This window comes from Macaca fascicularis, chromosome 18, assembly GCF_037993035.2.
Source record: "Macaca fascicularis isolate 582-1 chromosome 18, T2T-MFA8v1.1".
In the NCBI taxonomy this organism is placed as follows: domain Eukaryota; kingdom Metazoa; phylum Chordata; class Mammalia; order Primates; family Cercopithecidae; genus Macaca; species Macaca fascicularis.
Genome location: NC_088392.1, coordinates 16,522,373 through 16,544,840, shown reverse-complemented (window position 1 = coordinate 16,544,840; position 22,468 = coordinate 16,522,373). Strand labels below are relative to the sequence as shown.

The window sequence follows — 22,468 nt, the reverse complement described above, 5'->3', positions numbered from 1 at the left end:
AGGGGTCTTACTATGTTGCCCAGGCTTGTCTTGAATTCCTGGCCTCAAGTGATCCTCTAGCCTTAGTCTTTCAAAGTGCTGGGATTACAGGCATGAGCCACTGTGCCTGGGCTAGGATAATGACTTTCTTAAGTTGTCATTCTTGGTACTAATCTCTGTGCTTGGAAAACAGTAGATAAAATTTTTTTCTTGAAGGACCACATTTAATATAAGATTTTATGTAAGACTGCCATTTTCAAAGGATCTTTCACATAAAATTCAGCACTTTTTGTTCTGCTGAATAACACCAATTTCTTTCTCACTCACTTCACTTATTAGAGGACTATTGATTTGATTATTGTTTTCAGTTCAAAGAGTTACTGTTAAGTTAGAATATTTATTTTTGTCTATTTAAAGTTTATTTGCACTGGAAATCTGGTTGAGGCAACATTGTGATTTTTAAAATCTCATGTGAAGTACAGAATAATAATTGTGTTCAAATTATGAATGAAACAAAGCAAGGACTTCATTTCTGTTAGGTTGCAACTCAGAATTCCGAACTCAACCAAGAAAAGGTTTTGGTAAATTGCAAAGCACTCTACAAATATAGTTTTTCTAATTCTAGAATAGGGCATAGTACCTGACACTTAAAAGGAATGCAATAACGTTTATTGAGCAAGTGACAGCTTATAGTCTGTGATTAGAGGGCTTTAAAAATGACTCTGAATAATTTAACATCAGTTTACATTTTCACTGTAGTAAAATTGCTAATATCAGATCCTTTCTCAAAAATAGGTGTTATCGAAAGGGAAGGAGAGAGAGCAGCCAGGAGTGTGGGCTATGTGACACATTTTATGAAGCTCAGAGTGGAAAAGGAGAGATTTGGCTGGCAGAGCTCCCACAGACTGTGGTGTACACACTAGTCTATGTGAATGGCACCCCAGGGTCATGCAGTGACTGATGTCACTGAAGCCAATTCGTTTGCATTTCAGAAGTGAGCTGGTACCTGCCCTGTCAACATGGAGAAATAGCTAAGAAAATTTATTCCCAGTGTGGGTTTGCTGGGAGACTTGCAGAATTTTGTGGTAACTCAGGGTGAGCGAGCCTGCTCATTGAGCTTCTTCTGACTACCTGGCATGTCCCTAAAATTTGCAGAATCCTTAAGGGCTGGTGCCCTCTGGGTCACCATGCTAAAAGGAGCATTGCAAAATGCAAAGACAAAGAGCCACTTCACACAGATTTTAGTTGGGAAGGCAAAGTGGCAAAAAGACAATAGTTAGTCCATGTACAGAACAAAGTTAGAGCAAATGAACAGAGAAAGAAAGATCCAGCTTTCATGTTAATGCCTTCAGTTACAAAGAACAAAAGAAGAGAAATAGTGTTGTAAAATTATTTTTCCCAAGTGCTTTTTTTTAAATTTTATTTATTTATTTATTTATTTATTTATTTATTTATTTATTTATTTCTGTATCTCTTGTCCTTGTTTCTCAAGTTCTTTGTAAAGAGATGATTACAAATTAAATCTATCCTGGTGTGAATGTGTAAGGAGATAACCATACAAACACACACACATTTTACACACACACCAGTGCCTTCAACACTATCCTGCCGCATGATAACATCCCACCTTGTTTTAAGGAGGGACATTACATCATAGAAATGATGGGGCCTCATCAAATTTTTGGATCAGGAGAATAAAGGGTGTGCCCCAAAACCATCTATCTTTTTGGTCTGAAAAGGGAAACAGGGAAAGAAATAAATGCCTAATATGAGCAGATTAATCTGCAGAAATGTATGAATGGTGCAGATGGTGATGGAAGTCTCAGCACAAGAGTCACCTGGAGCTCTGCAGGAAAAGCTGCCGAGCTCCTAGCTGCTTATCTGTGGGTGCAGGATAGGGTACTCTACCACCAGAAATGCTCATCTCCTTTAACACAAGTGGTGGCATGTGGTTACATCTGGGGGACAGCTTCATCATAATATGGGTGACAAGTCAGAGGAAGACACAGTTAACCGTCACTGACAAGCATTCAATGAAGCAAAACAGTATGAAATCATTTGAGATATGCTTTATTTTTCTCTGGAAAGTTTCCTCCCACCTTCTATTCCCAAAGAATGCAATCACACCTGTCCTTGGACTATAATTCATTTGGAGAGACCTTGAGGAACACAGGGTGATATGCAATTACTTTCATGCTCTCGAATGCATAGGACTTTATGGGAGTGAAGTCGACAGCAGTTCCCATTAATCACGCAAGCATCCTAAACTATTTCAGAGCTTCAGTGGAATTGTAAAGTCAAATTAATTTAGTTAAAAAATTTTTTCTTTACTGTTGCAGAAAAGCACCAAGAGTTAAACTACACAGAGCTAAGAAAAGGAGAAGTGAGGTAGTTCTTGAGACAACTAATGGCCTGAAGAAGTGGAGTGATTATGGAGAAGTGGGGTGGAAGGGTGAGGTGGTAGAAAGCATACGAAATAGAAGAATTGTATCGTGATCCCTTGGAACACCGGATTTGCACCTTGAACTTAGTGGTCCGTTGTTACAATAATGAACATGTGTAGAACCTACCATGTGCTGGGTGAAGTTCTTATAACTCCTTCAATTCTGTATGGGTGAAGGAGAGTTTCTTGTACCTATTTCATAGGTGAAAGAAACAGGCCTAGAGAGTCTAAATCTCTTGTTCAACATCACAGAGATACTAAGTAGCAAAATCAGGCTTTGAATTCTAGAGTCTGGATCTGAGGTCTGAGCTCTTCCCCACAGGCTATGCTGCTGGATTGTGGCAATCAGGACCATGAGGCTCAGGACAGTGAGTGGCATTTCCAGGTCTGCATTCTAGTTGGGTGCACTCTAGTCTTTAGGAGGACGTGGGACTTGAATGATGCCAATTGCTAGTCCTCAGTTAATGCACGAGGCTTTCCTATGGCTCAACATTTACTGACTACATATGTGTCTGTTTGGTGTCATCTGCGTTCTGAACAAATGAAGATCCACAGAGGTTTTCTGTTTTCTTCGCTTCTATTCCCCCAGCCCCCAGCACAGTGCCCAGCTGCCGGTGAGCTCTCTCAAAGCGTTTATTGAAGGAATGAAGGGCATCAGTACCTGCGGTTGGTTGTTCAACTTCCCCAGTGAAGTGTTTTGTATTCTAAACATCTAAATAAGAAACTAATTTGGGAGCTACACTTCAAACTGGTGCTTTTGAAGTTTCTTATTGACAGAGCCCTAGGTTTCAAGCTCATTTTCGGCAGTAAGGACACGAAGAGAAAAGCATGAAGACAAAAAGCCCCACTCCTGATTTGACTGACATTCCCTGCTAAAAATGCTAGTCAGCCAGCTGAGTGACTGGAGTCCTTGGTACAGGTCTTGAATTGGTTTGAAAGGGAGCGGACTGACCCTTGTAAATGAGTTTAACTTGCTTTTTCACATGGATGGAAACTGTCAGTTTTCTGTCATCTATGCTGCCTTGAGTAGCTCTTCATCTTCTGTGTCGGGCAGCTCCATTGTTTTTTTCCCCTGATTTCATACAGCTTCAGGAAAGACTTCTCCCTTTCCTTAGAAACACACCACAGTGATGGAACCAAACCCACGTCCTTCTTCCCCGCTTTACCTTTAGCTCGTTGCCAAGGTCCTCGTCTTCTCTCTTTTCAAAAACCCTTTAATTTTTTTGAGAAATGGAAAGGCCGAGCCTGCTTTCCAAGTACTTTTGTCTATTGTCCAGGGCATAACTGCTCTCAGGGTTCGTGGGGAAGGTTAGCTGGTTGAAAAGGGCAAGGACATATTCGGATTGTCGGGAAACCGCATCGGAACACTTCTATGAAGGCGAGGCATCTTCTGAAGCAGGCCACCATTCCAGGGGCGGGAGTGGCTATTACGTAGGGTCCTTTGTACCGTCAGCTCTCTGTCCTTCTCTTGTTCCAGCCCAGCATGTAGCAGTGTGACTGACAGCTTGCTCTCCCCCAGGCACAGACCTGACCCTGGAGCAGAAGCCCAAGCCTGGAAACATTAGTTTCTGGTGCCAGAATCAAAGGTCAAAGCACACAGCTTTCTCGCTGTCCAGCTCCCAGTTTTGCTAAGGTGCCCACTTGGAAGGCACAAAGTACACCAGCGGCATTGCAAAGAGCAAAGGCATATTTCCTCATTCTTTCTCCTCCCCTCTCCTACCCTTTAAAAAAATACTATTATCTGATTATGAACAAAGAAACTTCTCTTTAATGCATCCTACGAATCTCAAAAGTAAAGAGATCACACAATTTTAGACAAGAAAAAAAAATTGATGTTTTCAAGCACAAGGGCTAATAATTACTGTAATTTTCTATTCCTTGGATCTCTGATTGCCAATATCTTCAGATGGCTTCAAATATCATTTTATAGCTTTAGATAGAGCTTCACTGATGCTTTTGAACATTCTAGTAAGTATTGACAATTTATCTTTGAATGGATGACAGTGTTATAGTTTTACTTAGGAGAAAACAAGAGACGTTTTACACTGGCTTTATAGAAAGAGATGAATATTCCAGGCACACAGTTATGGGGAAATGTGCACAGGAGAGATGATTGTATCCACTGAGGAATAAAGTGCAAATAGCACCATTCCCTCAAAAGGACTCCCACATAAATGTACAAAAGCAATTATACAATGCAGGTATTTATCCTCTTTATAGACTTAGTGGAAAATAAGAGAAGGTATCACTGTTTAGGAAAGTAACAGAGAAAAGAAAAGCAAACTCCAAATACTATATGCTGCCCTCAGTCTCTTCAAGAACTTAGCTGTGACCTCCTGCAGAGATTGAGGGCAAGTGCAGGTTGACAATTCTCAAGTGGACTCCTTTGGTTGACCTTATCCCATTCACCAGCCAATCAAGCTCCCCGATGCTTTCCCCTGAAGTTTCTCTGGTTGGTTGATCTGGTTAATAAAGAAACTCTCGCTTTCTATATTTTCACTGGTAGAAGTGCAACTCTAAAGCTGTATAAATGCACTGCAATTATTTTGTGATGAGTTGCTCCTTGACCTTGGCAGTGACCTTTCCAGATAATATTTTTAAGTGACAGTGACAATTTTGAAGCTTATGCCATTTTCTTTGCTATTGTAAATTATTTTGGAGATCAAGATTGCTAACATTCCTGTGTATTAGTCTTGATTTCTTTTTTTTTTTTTTTGCTACCTCTTCCATGTATATTTAAAGTCCTTGAATCCAAAAAACCTTCCTCTCATCCTACTAATGCATAAAGTGTTTTTATTTTAACCCCTGAGTCGTACTTTCATGGCAGAATGATTTTTCACTTTTAAATGCTAACCATTTTCTACTTCAAACATGTGTAGCAATCATGTTTTGACTTTTCTCATTTTTCTCCCCTTCCCCTCCCTTGAAAATTCTCTTTCTTCTGTTTAGGTGCATTTGCATGATACCAGCATCCTTATTATTAAGAGTTCATCTGCTCCTGCTACTTATTCTCCACCTGAAGTTCTAATCCTCTGTTTGTGACAACATAATCATTTCCACAGCAACCAATTGTGAAGTTGCAAAGCAAGGATTAGACTTCAGGTGGGGAATAAGCAACAAGGGGCTGATGAACTCGGAAGAAATAAAAAGAGTGCCATTTATATGCAAATCTGCTGAAAGGTGGTGAAGGGGACTGGGGAGGCACTGGGCAAAAAGGAATGAATAATAAAGAGCATTATTTTAAATAGACTTTAAAAGACTTTTTTTTTTTCTTCTGGAAATTCAGTGGGCCTTTTTCTGCAGCTGCTAGTTGATTGGGTCTGTTTATTTTGTTTTTTTTTTTATTCGTTTTTTCATTCACTTTTGGTTTCAGAGACCAGATTTGCCACACTATGCTGTTAAAAGAGGGATTTTGTTGTTGTTGTTGTTAATATCCTAGTGAACATACTTTCTGAGGATAAATGAAAAGAGGACCTGCTTAGTGAATGCTCCTATTTTAGAAGCAATTTTCAAGAATTTTCTAACCTTTACCTTAAACATGGGGACAGAACATAACAGTGACCATCTCAGCCTTGCTGTTTCAATTTAGGGTAGCAAGACACAAACAGAACCAAGAGACTTCATAAGCAGAAATTGTGAGAGAAACCACAATAAGATTCTAGGAATTTCAGAAGTAAAACAAGGGAGGAGAATATCACTGTGATTCTCTGGTTATGTTAACACCTCTTCATTCAAATCTAGTCATCTTTTGTTTGTATTTTTTATTTTTTATAATGAGCAACAGTAATTTAGAGTCTTTATTTCCAAGTTTGTTTGAATTCAAAGCTTACACCTTACCACTGATTTCTTAAGTTTTGTAGAAGGTTGGAGGAACAAGGGAACATGCAAATAATTTAGCCTAGAAGTTGCGTCAAAGAAAAATTGCCTTGGACAGAGTTAAGCAGACAAGGAAGACTTTATTCAAGCCTATTGCAGTAGGGGAGGGGGACTGACCTTAACTTCACCGAAACAAAAGGCAAGAAGGGTTTTAAGAGATGAAGGGAAGTAGTGGAAAAGTACTTGAGGACAATAGGGGGTTGGTTGATCAAAAAGATTAGGCTACCTGAACTTGCTAGTTGGTGCTTATCAACAACAAATGTAGAGTCTTATCCCGCCACAGAGACTGGGAGATAGGGAAGCTATCTCTTTCAATGATGACATTTCAAAGGGATAGCTCCCAGGTCCTTAAGAAAGATATTTCCAGGTTGCAAAACTGTCAAGAGACTTTGAGAATATTTTAAAGGGGCAGAGAAAGAACTTGCAATTCCAAGTTTTCTAAGGTAAATGCTCGAAGGAAAGAGAGGTCAAGGCCTAGCATCAGGAAGAACCCTTTCTAAAGTTCAGGGAAGCTGAAAGGAACTTTAAGCCTGCCTCCTCAGTTGCTAGATATGCTGTAGGAGCTCTGGGTCCTTACAAGGATACTGGTGCTGGGTGTTAGTGCGCGTCCGTGTGAAGAGACCACCAAACAGGCTTTGTGTGAGCAATAAAACTTTTTAATCACCTGGGTGCAGGCGGACTGAGTCGGAAAAAGGAGTCAGCAAAGGGAGATGGGGTGGGGCAGTTTTATAGGATTTGGGTAGATCATAGAAAATTACAGTTAAAGGGGGTTGTTCGCTTGTGGGCAGGGGCAGGGGTCACAAGGTGCTCTGAGGGGAGCTCCTGAGATTCATTGTCCAGGAGAAGGAATGTCACAAGGTCAATGGATCAATTAGGTGGGGCAGGAACAAATCACAATGGTGGAATGTCATCAGTTAAGGCAGGAACTACCTGTTTTCACCTCTTCTGTGGTTCTTCAGTTGCTTCAGGCCATCTGGATGTATACATGTAGGTCACAGGGTATATGATGGCTTAGCTTGGGCTCAGAGGCCTGACACTGGGGGCCAGGAAGCATAGTGCTAGGCACTGGTAAGCTTCTTCCAGCAGAACAGGTTTCCCATTGTAACTGTTTTGCATATACAATTTCCTGTAAGCTTTCTTTTAAGAAGAGTTTTCCTTCCAGGAAAAAAAAAAAAAAAAAAGTGTAGAAACTGCCAGTTAGCTCCTTTTTTTTTTTTTTTTTTCCTGCAAGCAAATAAACTAAAGCTGAGACTGGATAAAGTGAAGACAATGTTGAACTTTACTTGAGCTCTGTGATCATGGAAAACTGAAAGTTAAGAAATCTTAGCCTTTTGTGTTTAAGAACCTACTTCATGCAAGAAACCACCGCTCCCCACGTGACTTGGATAAGACTCAAGGTGCCTTCCTTGTTTACTTACGACAAGTCTAGACACAAACCCTCTAGATTCCTTATTTACTTTATACACGATTGGCTGAGCTGTTTTGTTCTTCTTATCCACTGAAACAAAAGTTTGCCAATTATTTTTTGGCAGATCTTCTCTCTTCCCCCCAGGTTCCTGAGCTTTCCTCGAGTGGGCATGGGCAGCCCCTCTTGCAGGGCCCATATCAGGAGAAGGCTGACACTGGGGTAAAACTTCTCTGTTCTACTGTCACCTTGATCCACTTTTTATCTGGTGTATTCCATTTCCTCTCACTGGTTCTTTTTGCTTTGCTTCCTTCTCCTTATAAAAGAAAAGCTCTTTTCTACCTAACCTTTGAGACACATGCAGATCGCATGGTTGAGGCATTTTCCTCATTGCAATAGTTACCCTCCCACTATCGCAATAGTCCCTTCCCTCTCTCAGTCATCCTGTAAGATAAAATCTCTCCTCACCTAAATTTAGATTTGCTTTTTTTTTTTTTTAATTTGACAATGACATGTACACATTCAAACTGACTTGCTAAAAGATTTGAATTGGTGGCCTGAAATCCAGTTTGGGGTTTCTTCACTCCCACAGTTTTGTCTCTCTAAACTGAATGCAGTGTGGTTGTTACAAAAGTCAGGTTTGACAAAAGGGAAAATAGGAAACATGGTACTAAAGATGCCATAGATTAGGTCCTCTGAGGAGCAGATTCTGAGATAAAGATTGATGTGCAAGTCATTTATTTGGGAGGTATTCGAGGGAGCACCAGGAAAGAAGTGGGGGAGGGTGACAGGAGAGCTATGGGAAGGAAGCCAATCTAGGCTGCATTAGTGAGCAAGTTACACAGAAGAAACCAGGGATTCACACTCCTGGAGATGGCTGGGGGACAGTGTGAACATGCCTCCGATTTGGTCCACACAAAGGAAAGGAAGCTGAGGTATTTAATAGTTGCTGTTGTTCAGGAACCCACTTAGTGCAAGAAACCACACTCCCCATAGGACTTACATAGACTCAAGGTGTCTCCTTTATTTACCTATGACAAGGCTAGACATCAACCCTTTGGGTTCCTTATCTACTTCATAAATGATTGGCTGAACTGTTTGTCCCTGTGATCAACTGGATCATGTTCATAATGGCTGAGAAGTGCTGTCAGGAACCTAACATCTTAGGACTTCCCTGCCCATGGGCCTAACACATTTCTCTTTTATTATGATTTTTAACATATTATTTTAACTTTAATACATGTTGTTTTTAATTGTGGCAAAGTACACATAACATTTACCATCTTGACCATTTTTATGTGTACAGTTAATAGTGTCAAGCACATTCATGCTATTGTGTAACCAATCTCCAGTACTTTTTCATCTTATAAAATTTAACCTCCATACCCATTATACAACAACTGCCCATTTCTGCCTACTCCCAGCCCATGGCAACAACCATTCTACTTCCTGTCCGTATGAATTTGACTACTCTGGATACCTCTTATAAGTGGAATTATATTCTATTAGTCTTTTTGTGACTGGCTTACCCTACAGGGCAGTGGGCTCTTCTCTGGCCCAGGGTGGGTCTAGAAAAGCTGACCAAGAGCCCAGGTCTGGACTCAAGAATGCCCCCCACTCCCACCCCTCAGTGCCTGCTTGGTGCTCTACACACTGTGGCCAAGATGGTACCTAAGGTACAAGATAGACTCTCTTTTACTTTTCCCCCTGCTTTTCTACAACAGAAAGAGACTTTCACTGTGGCCACCACAACTGTGAATGTACTGGATAACACCTGAAGCTAGCATGTCTCAGAGTCCAAGGTCCACAGCATATTCCCTGGGTATCACAGTTGGGTTATTCATGTCCCAGGGACTCTTAAGTCAGCAGGTGATGAATCCTTCCAGACATCCACTGTGATAGGGCATCCTAGCAGAGTTCAATGCAATGTACACCAGTCACTGTGCGCTCCCTCTCCCAAGAACACAGATTTCTCGGTGCCATGTAGCTGCTGCCAGTGGGTAGGGGAGGGGTTGCATAAACACACCCTTAGCCACCCTGACTGGTGTCTTAGTAGGTCATGTGCCTACCCCTCAACAGTCCACTGGCTCTGTGCCCAACTCAGCACTAGGACTTCCCTAAGAATTGCAGTCCTTGTGGCCTAGACAAACGAGTCCCTCTGGCTAGAATTGGTCCAAATGCTCCATCTGTGGGTGAACATCAGCCAAGTATAGCAAGGTTCTGCTTTTCATTGTGACAGGGAAGCATCCTACCCTCCTCAATGTCTCTTTAAGTGACATAAATTTAAAACCAGGTACTGTAATTGCTCACCTGGTTCTTGGTTTTTGGTTTTTGGGATGGTACTTTTTGTGTGTAGTTAGTTGTTAAAATGTGGTGTCCCTGTGGTGGGAGGTGGGGGGGACAAAGAGTAGTATAGGCTTCTATTCAGCCATCTTACTCCACACCCCCTTTGTAAGATTTTAACACATGTATTGAGACTTGTGTTATGGCCTAGTATGTGTTTTTTTTTTCCTAGAGAATGTCGCATGTCCACTTACGAAAATTGTGTGTTGGATGGAGTGTGTCACAGGTATCCTTTAGGTCTAAGTGGTCCATAGTTCAGGAGTTCTCTTTCCTTGTGGATGTGTGCAGATATAAATAGAGCACTGACAGTATATGCCAGAGCAGGCAACATAGTGAAGTCAGTTTCATAATATCCTTTGTGTTTTAGAGACAGTAGTTGAAAATTTTTATAAAACAGCCACTCAGAGTCATTATTTTCCTCACCTCTGCCTCTATTAGACTTCCATATATCAAGATATTAAGAAAAAAAAAAAAACCCTGAGTGTAACAAACATCATAAAACCAGAAAATCAGCATTTTATATATATATATATATATATATATATATATTTATATTTGTATCTCTTAAAGCACTGTTTTCTATATTTTTTAGGCTTAGAGGTATTTGTGACTTCATATGACAGTGCTGTTCTGGTATCATTTGCTATAGAGAGAATAGAAAGGTCCTTAAGATTTGTTTTGTAGAATAACTGATTTTTAAAACACATTTTATTTTTCATGGCATGAAAAAGGTTTAGTTTCACACTGGTATTGACATATACATTTTTAGAATTGATATTACATTAAGGAAAAGATCTATCATGTTTTTTCAGATATAAGGAAGATTTCAAGGCATTTCCGGCTCTCTTGTTCAGGGACCAATTTCAAATAGGTTGAAATGATGAGACTCCAGGACATTCTGATTGTAGGGCATGTGATGAGTTCTGTTGTGGGTGCCGCACATCAGGTCACGATGCCAGCAGAGTCTACACAGGTAGCTGTGTTCCTGGAAGCTTTTCCTATTATCTCGAAGCAACTAGCGATCCTCTAACCATAAACAAAAGTGGCTGCAAACCATATGAAAATACTGCATACATTCCAAAATAAAAAATCCAGAACTCAATAATCTCATAGTAGATTCCAAAAATTCCTGTGGCTATTACCAATTTACTCAACATGAGGATACATGTGACAGAGATGAAATTAGTGTGGAAAGAGGCATTGGTATAAACTGATGACTTCGGCAGATTCAGAAATGACCATGTAAATTCATCATTTGGGCTTTCCCCCGGGGGCTTTGGTAGGTAAACATGTAGGTGAGGGGCTTCAGAGCTTAAGCTCCATGAGCTACATGTAAATCTCCTCTTACATTATCTTGACTAATCCAATCCATAAATTAAATGTCTCAAATTTATTTTCTAAATAAACGTACAACCTATCACCTGCTGGCCCAGATCCCAGCTGTTTATAAATCCTTTGCTTTGCTTCTCTATTCTGGCACTTCTCTTAAATTTGGATATGTGCAGTGGACCTGGAGGTAGGAAAACACAATTGCTGTCCCTAAACTAGTTAACTGTGTGAAATTTGACAAGTTACCAACAGTTTCTAAGTTGGTGATCTGGTTTGGCTGTGTCCCCACCCAAATCTCATCTTGAATTGTAGCTCCCATAATTCCCATGTGTTGTGGGAGGAACCTCTGAGAGACAATTGAATCATGGGGGGCAGTTTCCCCCATACTGTTCTCACTATAGTGAATAAGTCTCATGAGATCTGATTTTTTTTTTTTTTTTTTTTTTTTTGAGATGGAGTCTCGCTCTGTCATCCAGGCTGGAGTGCCGTGGTGCGATCTCTGCTCACTGCAAGCTCTGCCTCTTGGGTTTACGCCATCTCCTGCCTCAGCCTCCTGAGTAGCTGGGACTACAGGCACCTGCCACCATGCCTGGCTAATTTTTTTGTATTTTTAGTAGAGATGGGGTTTCACTGTGTTAGCCAGGAAGGTCTCAGAGATCTGATGGTTTTATAAGGGGAAACCACTTTCCCTTGGCTCTCATTCTCTTGTCTGCCACCATATAAGACATGCCTTTTGTCTTCCACCATGATTGTGAGGCCTCTCCAGCCACATGGAATTGTGAGTCAATTAAACTTCCTTTTCTTTATAAATTGCCCAGTCTCAGATATGTCTTTATCAGCAGTGTGAAAATAGACTAACACAGTAAATTGGTACTGGGTAGTGAAGCACTACTATAAAGAAACCCAAAAATGTGAAAGCAGCTTTGCAACTGGGTAACGGGCAGAGATTGGAACAATTTGGAGGTCTCAGAAGAAGACAGAAAAATGTGGGAAAGCTTGGGACTTCCTAAAGACTTGCTGAATGGTTTTAGCCCAAATGTTGATAATGATATGGTCAATGAAATCCTGGCTGAGGTGGTCTCCGATGGAGATGAGAAACTTGTTGGGACTGGAGTAAAGGTGACTCTTGCTATGTTTTAGCAAAGAGACTGGTGGCATTTTGCCCCTGCCCTAGAGATTTGTGAAACTTTGAACTCGAAGGAGATAATTTAGGGTATTGGGCAGAATAAATTACTGAGGAGCAAAGCATTCAGGATGTGATATGGGTGCTGTTAAAAGCCTTCAGTTTTAAAAGGGAAACAGAGCATAAAAGTTCAGAAAATTCATAGCCTGATGATGTGATAGAAAAGAAAAATCCATTTTCTGAAGAGAAATTCAAGCTGGCTGCAGAAATTTGCATAAGTAACGAGGAGCCAAATGTTAATTGCCGAGACAATGGGGAAAATGTCTTTAGGGCGTGTCAGAGACCTTTGAGGCAGCCCCTCCCATCATAGGCCCAGAGGCCTAGGAGGAAAAATTGGTTTTGTGGGCTGGGCCCAGGGCCTCCCTGCTCTGCGCAGCCTAAAGACTTGGTACCCTGTGTCCCAGCTGCTGTAGCCATGGGTAAAAGGTGGCCAAGGTACAGCTTAGGCCATGACTTCAGAAGGTACAAGCCCCAGGCCTTGGCAGCTCCCACATGGTGTTGAGTCTGTCAGTACACAGAAGTCAAGAATTGAGGTTTGAGAACCTCTGCCTAGATTTCAGAGGATGTATGGAAATGCCTGGATGTCTAGGCAGAGGTTTGCTGCAGGCAGGGGGGCAGGGGGCCTCATAGAGAACCTCTGCTAGGCCAATGTGGAAGGGAAATGTTGGGTTGGAACTCTCACACAGAGTCCCCACAGGGGCACTGCCTAGTGGAGCTGGAAGAAGAGGGCCACTTTCCTCCAGACCCCAGAATAGTAGATCCACCGACAGCTTGTACTGTGTGCTTGGAAAAGATTTAAGATTTAACTGCCCCGCTGGACTTGCATGGGGCTTTTATCTCCTTTGTTTTGTCCAATTTCTCCTATTTGGAATGAGTGTATGTATCTAATGCCTGTACCCCCATTGTATCTAGGAAGTATCCAACTTGCTTTTGTTTTATAGGTTCATAGACAGAAGGGAGTTGCCTTGTCTCAAATGAGACTTTGGAATGTGGACTTTTGAGTTAAATGCTGAAATGAGTTAAGACTTTGGGGGACTGTTGGGAACGCATGATAGGTTTTGAAATGTGAGGACATGAGATTTGGGAGGGGCCAGGAATGGAATGATACAGTTTACTATGTCCCCACCCAAATCTCATCTTGAATTGTAGCTCCCATAATTCCCCCATGTTGTGGGAGAGACCTGGTGGAAGATAATTGAATGAAGGGGGTAGTTTCCCACATACTGTTCTTGTGGTAGTGTTAAAGTCTTACAAAACCTGATGGTTTTATAAGGGGAAACCCCTTTTGCTTAGCTCTCATTCTCTCTTGTCTGCTACCATGTAAGATGTGCCTTTTGTCTTCTGCCATGATTGTGAGGCTTCCCCAGCCACATGTAACTGTAAATCCATTAAATCTCTTTTTCTTTATAAATTACCCAGTCTCAAGCATGTCTTTATCAGCAGCATGAAAATGGATTAATACAGTTGGGAACTTTTTTAAATGAATTTATTTATTCTCAAATTCTAATGTAGCTGTCACAGTAGGCACTCAGGACATTACATAATTATGTAATCAGCACTTTCTAATATTCTTGGTGATGGGGAATTCAGCACAAAGTGAGACAGTGTCCTTGTCCTCATGAAGCTTACCTGACATCATGGGAGGGAGACAGAAGTTTAACATGTGATTTAACAAATATTAAAATAATTAGTAAATGTTAGATAATTACAGCTGTAAGTATTACAAAAGAAAACAGAGAAAAGTGGTGAAGAGTGAAGGATGGAGGCAGATAAAAAAGCTGTCTTACTGAGACAAACTCAAGTCTAAAACTTTTGGGGTCACTTCTAAAATGGAATGTTCAGCCTAAATGAACTCAGAGATCCTTCCTTGCTATATTATTTCCTGATTCTGTGAAGTAGTGGGGGAAATAGAATTTGTGCTTCTGGAAGATTCTTAGTCATTTTCTTTTAACTAGGATAACTTACCTTATTTTGATGTGAAAAATAATAAGTGTATATATTTAAGGGGTACAATGAGATGTTTTAATATATGTACACATTTGTGGAATAATTATATCAGCTACTTATCCATCACTTCATGCTCATCTTTTTTTGTCATGAAAACATTTAAAATCTACCTTTTTAGCAATTCTGAAATATACAATACATTAATATTAACTGTAGTCACCATGCTGTGTAACAGATCCCTGAAACTTATTCGTCTTGTCTAACTAAACTTTGTACCCTTTGATCAACATCTTCCTATTCCCTGCCTTCCCTTCTTCCAGCCTCTGATAGCCACTAGTCTACTTTCTACTTCTTTAAGTTTGACTTTTAGATTCCCCACATATAAGAGACCATAAAGTATTTGTCTTTCTCTGCCAGGCTTACATCTCAGTAATTTTTAATCATTACCTTCAGCCAAAAGGCTGGTACCTGGGCCTTGGAAGTATTCTTAATTTTCATAGTCAAAAGGAAGGAAAGGTAGCAAATACATATCCATGACTTAATTCTAATCATCTTCTGTCCTACATCTGCCCACTTCTCTTTAAAAAGCACATAGCAGGAAAAGTAAAGCAGAACAGGGGAAACAGGACAAAATGTACTATTTCTGTTAACACTCCCAATAATGGTAGCTTCCCCAAAGGTAAAAGGAAAAAACAAAAGAGTCAGGATTTAGACTAAAATCAGCATGTAGAACATACCAAGAATTCCTGAAATCGATTTTTAAAAATCTTACAGAAAAGTAGATAAAGAATATAATAAGGAATTGAAAGGAAATCCAGGGCTGGGCGCGGTGGCTCATGCCTGTAATCTTAGCACTTTGGGAGGCCGAGGCAGGAACATCACCTGAGGTCAGGAGTTTGAGACCAGCTTGACCAATATGGAGAAATCCTGTCTCTACTGAAAATACAAAATTTGCTGGATGTGGTGGCACATGCCTGTAATCCCAGCTACTCAGGAAGCTGAGGCAGGAGAATCACTTGACCCGGGAGGCAGTGGTGGTGGTGAGCCGCGATGGCGCCGTTGCACTCCAGCCTGGGCAACGAGTGAAACTCCGTTTCAAAAAACAAACAAACAAACAAAACAAACAAAGAAATCCAAATCAGTTAATTATAAAATGCCAAACATCGTTAAAAATCAGATAAGTGATCACTACAAATACAATGAGCTACCAGATCATAAGTGTAAAAGTGAAAAACTTAGAAGAAATCTGACAATCATACACATGATTGAAGAAGAAATCAAACACTGCTGGGAGCAGGGATATTTACACAACTGCTTTAAATAATTCTCTAGTAGTTGGAACCTGTAGTTGTGCATAATTTATGGTAACACCTTCTTTTCTAGGACTATAACCCAGAGAAATTCTCACATACTGTACACATGGAAACATGGATACAGAATTTTTAATATGACAGAAATCTGAAGTTACTAAAATCTCCAGCAACAAGAGAATGGGAATACTAAATTTGTGTATTTTGTATTTATACATTACTGGGCTTCATCTATATTTGACATGCATTATTTCCTTACAAAAGAGGAAAAAATGATAAAAAATGTTGTTTTAATAAAGCTTGATTGTAAGCACTTCGGTGCTTATTTTGTCTATATCTTCTGTATGCTTGTAATACTTCATAAGGAAAAATAGAATGCTGTAAGAAAAGAGTACGTTTATCCTCATCAATTTGGTACTCACTGCTGCTGTGAGAGCCTTCCAGAAGCCCTTCTGTGTTACATTTGTACAAAGTATGGTGTGAAGTACTAACTCAGGGCAGGAATTTTCTATAGTAGACAGTAGAGCCATACACTTACCTCTACTTGAAATATATTATTGTCGTGGAGTTTTAGTTGTAAAGCAATTAAAAGTTTTTGTTTTCTGAATGCTCAAATTCTTCTGGGGCCACAAAACAGCTAACTCAATTGAAGGTAAAACATCTGCAGCCTTGAGATCAGATCTAAGGCCAAAGGAGGGGTTGGAGGCCACTCACGTAAGAAATCTAGCGATAAAGTCAAGGGATTTTAGCCTGAATCAGCAACAATAACGGTGTTGTTTTGAAAATAGGGAAGGCTTGATCTTATTTTTAGGCAAAAATAACATCAATTCCAAGAAAAGCTCCATCTGTCAGAATTATGTTTATTAATGCATTAAAAAATGCTTGGAAAATATTCTTCCCAATAAAAATTTAAATTAAAATATTTACAGAAAAATAAATGAGAACATGTTTTATTTCTGAAGGAGACAGAAACTTCCATAAGAAAGAGAAACAATTTGTTCACTCTACTTAATTTGCATGCTAATAAATATTGAATTACATAAGTAAATTCCAGTCAAAATAATGTAAATCCAAACCTAACATTGTCATTGAAATCAATTTGAGTCAAATATCTGCTTGGACAGCTGGCATATAACAGAATACACATTTACTTCAAAGTCTCACAAGCACATTGGTTTTTATTTAGTTAACTCCTCGATGAGTGATTCAGAAATAAAGGTCCCTTGTGTGGGCCGGCAAGGAAATGGTATGGCACCATGGGGACTGCTGAGGGCACTCTGGGCAGCAATAAAGGCAATTGCAGATGACAGGATGCAGATAGAAAACCCAATCCATATTTTTATGGAAAATAAGTCCCTCAGAAAACAATACTGTTTTTGCTTTTGTTATTTTAGCATCTTGTAGAAGATGTGTATGTATAACTCTGGTCAATAATAACCACCTTAATTTCAGAGTAATGATGGCCACATAATAATGTACACATGGCTAGAAAAGGAAAACATTTTGTATGACAATGAGGCTGTTCTCTAAACAATGACAAATCACTGATGTGGTTTTAAAAAATCTTAATTGGGAAATTATTTGCCTAAATGGAACCATTACTTTAGCACAATATATGCAACCATAGAAGAAATAAAAGCCCAAAAGGAAAATGGTCTCCTAAACTCAGGGTATCAGGGAGGAAGCAATCATTTATTTTACACCCAGCATGTGTGAGGAAATGAGCCAGTTGCTTTATAGGCAGCATCACATTTACTCTTTATGGCAACTATATAAGATGTGTGCTATTTTCCCTATTTAAAAGTTGGAAAAAACTGGAGTGATATCTAATATGCTGCTTAACATCATGTAGTTTGCAAGTGATGGAGCTGTGGAACTGAGAGAGGAAGTCAGGACTAAACCTAAAGCCCATTGTGTTAGTCAAGGTTCTCTAGAGGGACAGAACTTGTAGGATACATATATATGCATATATATGTATATGCATATACATCATGCATATATATGTATCCTACAAGTTCATATATATATATATGAAACCCTATATATGTAGGATTAACTTACACAATCACAAGGTCCCACAACAGGCCACTTGCAAGCTGAGGAGCAAGGAGAGCCAGTTCAAGTCCCAAAACTGAAGAACTTGGAGTTTGATGTTTGAGGGCAGGAAGCATGTAGCACGGGAGAAAGATGTAGGCTGGGAGGCTAGGCCAGTCTGGTCTTTTCATAATTTTCCTGCTTGCTTTAAATTCTAGCCATGCTGGCAGCTGATTAGATGGTGCCCACCCAGATTAAGGGTGGGTCTGCCTTTCCCAGCCCACTGACTCCAGTGTTAATCCCTTTGGCAACACCCTCACAGACACACCCAGGATTAATACTTTGCATCCTTCAGTCCAATGAGTTGACACTTAGTCCCTGTTCTCACACCTATGGTCCTTGTTCTCTTCTCTATCTTATTGCTTTTGGTTTTTATTTTGTATAATGTTCAGATTGTATGCACCTTTAAAAAAACTTTGGTCAAAACTTTAAATTACAGATATGTGGTATTCTCATTGTCATTATTTTTTAAAAGGCAGTTTTTTATTTTTTATAAAAACCACCCAGCATACTCTTAGCCAACAATGGCATTAACTATCTTTGTCATCTTACATGTTTATAAATAATGATTCATGTGTATGTCCTGGATAATGCTTGATAAGCATTGTTTTAAGCTCCTTACATGTATTCTGTGTATTATTTGCAATAGCCTTTCAGGGAAATGCTCTTATTTTCTCATTTTACAGATAAACTGAGACTCAGAGTTGGCAGGTAACATGTTCAAGATCTTGAAACTAGCAGGTGGCAGAGCTGGGGTTCATCTGTCTTCATGTGCTCAGAGTAAGTATAGCTAATCACTTGTTTAAATTGCATTGATTTTCACAGTTTTTGTAACTAACAAAGTAGAATATATTTTTGTGTTTAAAGAAACCTGTTGACCATTTATCATTCCCCCTTAGGAACCTGCTTGTTGATATCTGCATCCATTTTTTTCTGTGTAAAAAATGGCCCCAAATCTCAGCAGCTTAAAACCACAGACTTTTCTTATTGATCATGAATCTGTGGGTTGGCTGGGGTTGAGTGCGTCCAGGCTGGACCTTGTTGGGTGCTTTGTTTTGGACCATGGCCATGGAACACTCCTGCTTCCCTCTGCAGGATGGTGGGTTAGTTGGCACTGGGTCCAGTAAATCTATCTGTCTCATGTGTCTCATCCTCCTTGGCTCGGGGAACTGGATAGGTGTGAAATAAGAAGTATTTTTTATATTGGTCTCTGCCCCCAGATCCTGGTACAGAGCTTCTAAAGCCCTTGTAATTTACTGCGCTATAGAGATGGAAGGAAAATCTTTTCTTCTAATATTTGGTCTTTGATCCCGATTCCTGACACAGAACCAGTAAATCCTTTGGTATTTCCTGGGTGATGCGAGTGTCTTATGTTCTAATGAGGTGACTCTTGGTGGGCTCCTGGATGGGAGCTGGTTGCCAGAAAGACCAAGCCAAGATTGGAGGCTTAGAACTTTCAGGCCCAGCCCCCATTCCTAGAGAGAGGAGAGGACTGGCAACTGAGTTAATAATCAGTCATACCTATGCGATGAAACTCCATAAAAATCTCAAAGGTACAAGGTTCAGAGCACATCCAAGTGGCAAATACATTCATATGCTGGGAGGGTGATGTATCCCCATTCCATGGAGACAGAAGCTCCTGCACTCAGGACCCGTCCAGACCTCACCCTAACATATCTCTTTATCTGAATGTGTATCCATGTCTTAGAACGTTGATGTTACTGTAAAGGAATATATGAGCTGGATAATGTATAAAGAAAAGAGGTTTATTTGGCTTACAGTTCTGCAGGCTGTACAAAAAACACGGCCCCAATATTTGCTTCTGATGAGGGCCTCAAGAAGCTTCCACTCATGGTGAAAGGCGAAGCAGAGCCAGCGTGTGCAGAGGTCACATGGCAGAAGACAGAGAAAGCAAAAGAGAGGGGAGGGTGGTGCCAAAGTCTTATTAACAACCAGCTTTTTGGGGAAACTTTTAGACCAAGAACTCACTCACTGCCTTCCTACCCCACCAAGGGAGGGCATTAATCTATTCATGAGGGATCTGGTCCCCCACCATGACTCACACACCCTATTGGGCACCATTTCTAACATTAGGATTTTTTTTTCTTTAAATTTGTTTTTATAGAGAGCACCGTGCTTTGTCTCTCAGGCTGGAGTGCAGTGGTGGGATCATAGCTCACTGTAACCTCAAACTGCTGGGCTCAAGCAATCCTCCCACTTCAGCCTCCAGAGTAGCTAGGACTACAGAAGCACAACCCATGCCCAGCTAATTTATTTATTATTATTATTATTTTACTATTCTTTTTAGAGACAGAGTCTCACACTGTTACCCAGGCTGGAGTGCACTGGTGTGAACACAACTCATTGCAGCCCTGACCTCCTGGGCTCAGGTGATCTTCCTGCCTTAGCCCCCTAATTAGCTGGAACTACAGGTGCACGCTACCATACCTGGCTGTTTTATAGTTTTTTGTAGAAATGGGTTTTGTCATGCTTCCCAGGCTAGTCTTGAACTCCTGGCCTCAAGTGATCCATCCGCCTTTGCCTCCCAAAGCGCTGGGATTCGAGGGATGAGCCACTGCGCCTGGCCAGGAATCAAATTTTAGCATGAGATATGGATGTGTCAAATATTCGAACCACAGCAAATTGTATCCTTTATTATGTCCTTTACTAAGATACAAAACTGGTAAAAACAAGTGAGTTCTGTGAGCTGCTCTAACAAATTAACTGAACCCAAGAATGGGGTCATGGAAACCTCTCATTTGTTATACGAGTGAGGCAGAGTTCTGGGTAAGCTGGGAACCGACTTCTTGTGATTTGTAGTTGAAATTGTGGCAGAGGGACAGTCATATGAGATTGAGCCTTTAACCTATGGGGTGTCTGCACAAACTCAGATCAGTGTTGGAATTGAATCAAACTGGGACACCCAGTTGGCATCTCAAGATTATGGAAAAAAATCCCCACACATATGGCCACAGAAGTATTCTGCAGTCAATGTTGAACATATTGGAGGGGAAACTGTTTTTTCTCTCTATACACCAAGGCGTGGCCTACTCATGGTGGTGACAGAAACAAAATAGAACAAAAGAAACCAAACAAGGCCACTGCGATCTACGCCCCAACAACACACTGACACTTCTGCCTTTTTTAATTGGCCAAAGCAAGCCACAGAAACAGTCTATAGTGTTCCCCACCTGAGTCCCAGTGCTCATGTGGGAGACTGCTCCTGTTCTGTCTTCAGTCCTGCATGACCAGACCATTTTCTACCTTCTATTCTTTTATTCCTTTTTATTTCAGTTCAGTTCAATTCTGATCAACATAATTGCATTGAGCCCCTACTATGCACCCCAGCCCACCCTGCAGGGAGCACTGGGAATACAACACAGGAAAACAAACTCAGAAACTTCCCTCTAATATGCCTCGACAGGTCATGGTAATATAATGCAGCCGCTGTTGTAATCAGAGAGCATGTGGGGTGCAATGGGAACATCCAGATGGGCGCTCAGCACGAATTGGGCACAGAGCAGCCTTCGGGAAGCAACTTTGTAGAGACTTGAAGGAGTTTGAGTTAGCAAGATGAAAATAAAAAGTGGAAAGATTTTCTAGGCACAAGAAACTGTGAGTAAAGAAAATGGCCACGGAACAATGTGCAGCATGGCAGGAATGAAAGATAATTCATGATCACTAAAACATGAATCAGAAAATAAATTGATTACAATGTTCTGTTTCCTTTGTCTTGATGGCCATGGAGGAAAAACACAAAAAAACCCCCCACAAAACCACCCAACCTAAAATAGTTCCATGGGTAACAGGGAGAATAATATAATATATGATAATAAAAATAATAAAACAATCTTACCCCTTCTTCTCTCTCTGAAGAGTATCCTGACGTTCCCCACTTGAAATTCCCCCTTTCTCCTGGTCCTACCCTCATTATGTAGAAGGCAGTAACCAAGATGGTGAAAACTGTTAGAGAGTGAAACCAAGATCCGGGAGGCTTGGACAAAAAACAAATGGAAATGCAGCCGGTGTAGATGAGGGCTTTGGGGAGTTTCAGAGGTGGGATTGGGTGTGAGATAATTAGAGTTCTGGGGAATAACCGCCCTCCATGTGGCAAGAGCAGCGATGGGGCTGGGATTTTCAGTGACGTTTTATGGTATATTATTCATGTCTCCCCTGTCCAACCACTCATTAGAATGTTTTTGTAAGATTACAAAAAAAAAAAGGGGTTTCTTCTAGACTGCTTTTCCTGATAATACAGCTCTTTCTTATATTTCCAGATATATATATTTTTGTATATATTTAAAATGATTAGGAGTGGTCGTATGAAAATCTAGTTTCCACATTTTCCCCAAGTAATACTGGTATTCTTTACTACTATGAGAATGTCCATTCAAAAGTCAAGTTCTTTTCCAGAACTAGGTTAAAAAAAATTTCCAATAATTTTAGCAAATATGTCTGATTTATCTTCAAAGTTGATTAAAAGAAATGTATCGAAGTCATCAAAATGCTTTGTACATCAGAACCTAAAAGAGAAGGAAAGACATTCCCCTCCCTATAGA

General features: G+C 40.4%; 1 long non-coding RNA gene across 1 annotated transcript in view; it reads left to right on the top strand.

Annotated features, from left to right (window-relative positions):
- LOC107128060 (uncharacterized) overlaps positions 1-20,044 on the top strand; it is a 77,076-nt gene extending 57,032 nt beyond the window's left edge. Inside the window, exon 3 of the long non-coding RNA XR_001486643.4 lies at positions 18,596-20,044. This is a non-coding gene — a long non-coding RNA (uncharacterized lncRNA). The remainder of the gene's footprint in view (positions 1-18,595) is intronic.
- The last annotated feature ends 2,424 nt before the right edge of the window (positions 20,045-22,468 follow it).